The sequence below is a fragment of the Thalia democratica genome, chromosome 9, assembly GCF_965202585.1.
Source record: "Thalia democratica chromosome 9, ktThaDemo2.hap1.1, whole genome shotgun sequence".
In the NCBI taxonomy this organism is placed as follows: domain Eukaryota; kingdom Metazoa; phylum Chordata; class Thaliacea; order Salpida; family Salpidae; genus Thalia; species Thalia democratica.
Window position 1 is genome coordinate 7766648 of NC_139173.1, and position 5208 is coordinate 7771855.

The window sequence follows — 5208 nt, forward strand, 5'->3', positions numbered from 1 at the left end:
CAAGCTGATTAAATTATTTTCTGTTGAATGTTTGTCATCTAACTTAGTTTAAACAAACATCAACAACTCAAGAAAAATTTCAAATTCGGATTCAACTAGCATAAAATTATTGTCAAGTAAAAAACAGATAGTTTATTGTAAACAAAAATTTTGTATTTGAACTATTATTAACTTATTTTTTAAGATAAAATTTTATTTTAATCTTTGCCTTTTGTGAATATTAAAATGATCAGTTGTTTTCAGTGTTCATTATAGTGTTCTCAAAAAAGATTCACTATGCATAAAGTATTTGCTGAGATGTGAAAAATTTAAATATATTTTGAAAATGAAAATTTAAACAAATTTCAATAATTATTTTTGACACTAAATGTAGAGTTTTATAATATTTTGTATTAGAAAAAACATTTAGAACACAACACTAGTAGTTTTAGTTTTTGTATAAGGGCATAGGAGGCATTGTATAAAAATTAAGATAAACATGTAAAAACCAAGGTGGAGCCCCCTCTATGACTTTACTAAAAGTAATCTCTTTAAAATCTGAAGTGCACAAAATTTATTTTTTCTTTCAGGTTTTATGTGCGCAGCTTTTAAAAAGCTCCGGACCCATTTGTAAAATTTAAGGCAAATCAGTTATCAATTTTAAATATTCACAAGTGTAAAGAAAACCTTGTATGTAGATAAAATATAAAGTAAAGTTATTTTGTAAAATACTATTTAATATACTAACATACAAAAAATTATAGCTTAATCTTTAAAATTAATAAAATGTTATGCTTTTATATAACTACAAATTATTAAATAAATGGTTTTCCGTATTTAAGTTATACAAAAAGAGCACGTTTTTAAGCAGACTTTTCATTATTTCTTGTAAAATAAGATACTTAATATACAAATAAACTTTATCAATGTTACATGTGAAAATACTAAATGATTTTAAATAAATATTTTTTATAATTTCTTATATTTATAAAATACTGCTGTGTTGTATTTATATTACATTTTTAAAATATAATTGTCTGCATGAAAAATTTTGTTTCAGATAAAACATTTTTATATCATAACTATTTTTGGATTAACAACAATTTAGTTATATAATATTTTTTAATCCTGATGAATGGGCAACATTGTTACAACAATTAAAATATGAATTTTATGCACAAAGAGCTCACTCCAACTTTGTAGGTTTTTTGCAAGACACAGCCATAGTTGCCCCTCTTTGAGCCAAAAAACTGTCAAGGATGACCTTAAACTGTTCTGAGTTACCTTGAGTTTTTTCAAAACCTTAAAATACTTTTTTTTTTCTTCAAAGTTTATAAAATTCAAGTCTTTCAACAAAATTAGTTTCAAAGTAACAAAATGGGGCAACTATATCTGCTTTACAATCTATAAAAATTTGTTCTAAGATTTTTTTTAAATCTTAAAACTATCCAGAGTTAAAAAAAACTATCCTGAAACAGCTTAAGTTATAAAAAATCTTTAAAACACTTTAAGGGTATAGGGGTGGAAATCACTTTTTTCACAACTTGATCCTATTTTATAGAGTTCTAATTATACTACAGGATGCTTTTTAAAGATTTCAAAAGCTCAAAAAATTTTTTGAGTTATAGCAAGTCAAAGTCAAAGGCAGCAACAGGTTCCTTTTGGGAGGCACAAACTAAAACATCATAAAAAAAAAACTTTTTTTTAATCTATCTTCTTTTACGTTTTTTAAGATAAATACCTCAATTTTTCAGAAAATGTTCTTTGCAATACTTAAAAAATTCTAAAGGAAAAAAATAAATAAATAAAATGTTAAATTTTATAAAAAAAAATAAACAAAATTAGGTTTTGTTTCCAATTGAAAAGGACTTATGAGAAGAGATGATCTCCTATAACCCAATATAGAAGTGAAACATTGTTTTGTCAATAGTAAACCATAAAATAAAAAATATATACTACAAACAAATTATAGTAAGCAGATTTTTGAAAAAAGTCACAAAAACATTTACGAACAAAAATTAGTTTTTGTACATTATTTCTTATTTATTATTTTTTTTCTAATTAAAAAAATCTGTTTCCTTCAAGTTGTTTAAAATTTATTAAATGCTACTCTGAAAAAGTTTCAAAACAATTGCTCAAAAATTGAAAGAAGGAGATAAATTTTTAGCGAAATAGTCAGTTTTGTCCTTTTGGTTTGTGCCTCTCATAAAAAAACTTATTGAAGGCTCTAACTTTGACTGCTTATATCTCAAAAGTTACTAGCTTATTTAATTATGTAAAAAATACAACTAAATTTGCAAAAAGTTTTTTTGTTTTTTTGTTTTTCTAATTTATGGTTTATAATAGTAATCACCATTTCTAGTTACATTTTGTGTTCACAGAAATGGTTTATAATAGTAATCACTATTTCTAGTTACATTTTGTGTTCACAGCTTTCATTTCCATAACCAGTTTAATAATTTTGTGCCAGATGTTTTTGTCTGTTTTTAAATCTACTTTTGTGATTCTGGTTACTATCTTTAATTATAGTACTAGTTAGCCTTTGTATTTATTGTTGGTTGACTGTTTTTATATAAGGTTTGTAACTAAAGTAGTTTTGCAAACATCTCCTATTAAAGGCTTTGTTTAGTTATACAATTACAAGATTTTATTATTTTTAAAAATTAGGTTGTTTAAAATACTTTATTAATGGATTAAGAATTTTTGCTTTAAAACTTTTACAATACTTTAAAATAGTTCTGATGTGTTTTTATTAAAATTTTATGTTAAGGGTGATTTGTTTAGTGGTGGTAGATTAGCTTTCATAATTATTTGACTATTTTTGTGGTAATACAGCCTTCAAAAGTCAAGTTGTTAAAGCAATGGACTTTTAAAAAGTTTAACAATATATGAAAATGATGGACTATGGATGTTATTTTTTGTTTTCTTGGTTTTATATACACTTTATTCTAAATTCTAATATTAAATAACTGAATTAGTTTTATGTCGCAGATAACTTTTCAATATTTTTTGATATTTAAGTGGATATGAAAATATCAAAATTAAAAAGACTGTTTTAAGTAATTATACTTATAATGGTTTAGCATTTTGTGTCGTAAGTATATTATTAATTTAATTTTAAATCATTAAAAATTTGTGGCTATGGGTTCACTTCAGTGAAACCTGTCACAGATTGAAACTGCTTGTATAATTTTTTTAGTTGCTTCAGCTTTAAATTTTTAAGTGTTAAACTGTTTAAGAGGTAGATAATATTACACATGCTGTAACTTGCTTGCTTGACTCTTGCACAATGTCTATCGTAGAATTGGTATTGATGCTTCCTTTAACAAAAAAGCACAACAAAACTCACAATTTGTTTATTAAAAAAAAAATATTGGTAACTACCTAGGACAGGGGTCGGCAGCATTTTGTAACTCGCGGGCCAATTTTCTCAGAGAAAATTTGCTAGAGGGCCACAATTATTAAAAAAAATATATATTATTTAATATAAAAAAATATTTTAAACCAAAATTATAACAAAATAAGAAGTGAAATAGTACCTTTAAAGAGTATTTACATAATTAAAAGCCTTATTGTTTGTTTTTAAGTTTTATTAAAAAAAATTGTCTAAAAAGTAGCTCTAGGGCCGCAGATTTTGCCTTTGAGGGTCGCATTTGGCCCGTGGGCTGCAGTTTGCCAACCCCTGACCTAGGATGATGTCGCACCAATATCAAACTGGAACTATATTATATCTGATGTCTTTTTTAACCATAACTTTAGGCTAAAAATTTATACTTTATAGAAACAGAAATAAAAATTAACTTATTTATCACAAACTAATAAAACTTAAATATTTAATCGATTTAATTTTACAATATAAAGCAATTATATAATACAATAATCTATATTGAAAATGATATTGTAAAATAAAATTGATTAAATAATTTACTATATAATAAACAAGTTTAATTCTTACCTAGATTTATACAGCTTGTTTGAAAAAAATAGCTTTTTACATTTAACACAGTAGGCTTACAACATTGATTTTTAGCCTAAAATTATGGTTAAAAAAGACATCGAATATAGTATAGTTTCAGTTTGATATTGGTGTAACATCATCCTAGGTAATTACCAAATAATTTACTAATGTAATAAAACATATCTTTGTTTACAATTCATTGTTGAGTGTACTACCTAGTTTTTCAAAGGGTTTCTAAAACAGTTAGAGTAATTTTATAATTTTTTCATGAACTTTATTATTGTATATTTGTTGTCCTACCAAAAACACTATAGCAGAGATAAATTGATTTTTTTAGATAGAGTTAAAAATCATTTATTAACTGTAATTTTGATACATTTTTAAGGTTAAAAAGACCAAGTGGCAAACTTGTAGTCTAAAAACAAAAAATTGTTTATTGTTTACAGTTTATTCATTGGGATTTCACCAGCATTGTATATAAAACAACAAACTTAACAAACAAAAATATACTTAAAAAAAATTGTATCTAGTTTATTTAAATATTTCATCATTATTCATTAAACAAACTTTCATAGCTATATGAAGCTCATGTGTTATATTTAAGATACACAGTTGTTAAAGTTGAAAAAATTATACCTAAAATACACTTTTGTAATTTTGAAGCTTTGTAACACTTATGAAAAAACTTGAATTGTTTTATGGTAGTTAGTCCAGGTACTAAAGTGTCTGACTAACTAAGTAAATAAATAGTCTTATAAGAAATTTAATAAAACCTGTAAGTTAATTCAAACAATTGGTATCAGATGTGATTTTCTTTTCATGTTTGCTCAACTGAGCATTGAGCAAATGATTAGAGCTTTTTGTGTTACTATTTGAAAGCATGATTGAACTCATTTTTGAACTCACAAATGCATTTTAGAAATATTTTTTCTTGCTAAGTGACATTTGGATTGCTAAAGTTTTCTAATTTTCTTAGCAATTGTTAATTCTCGAAATTTAACAACATATAGAGTTTTTATAAAAAAATAAAACAACTCACAAATAATTAAATTAACATTATTGTCAATAAATTGAAATCAATTTCAAATTGCTATTCAGTAAAACCTGTTTAAAATAACTTATTTTATATTCATTAAAACTTATAAAATGTTTATTTACAAAAGTTATTAGTTTCAAATACGTACTACGTAAGCTTGTACTTATGTTTGTTTTAATTTAGTTTGTGTTAATTTTGAACATTTCTTTGTCTGTTTTAAACTTAACTGTTTTTT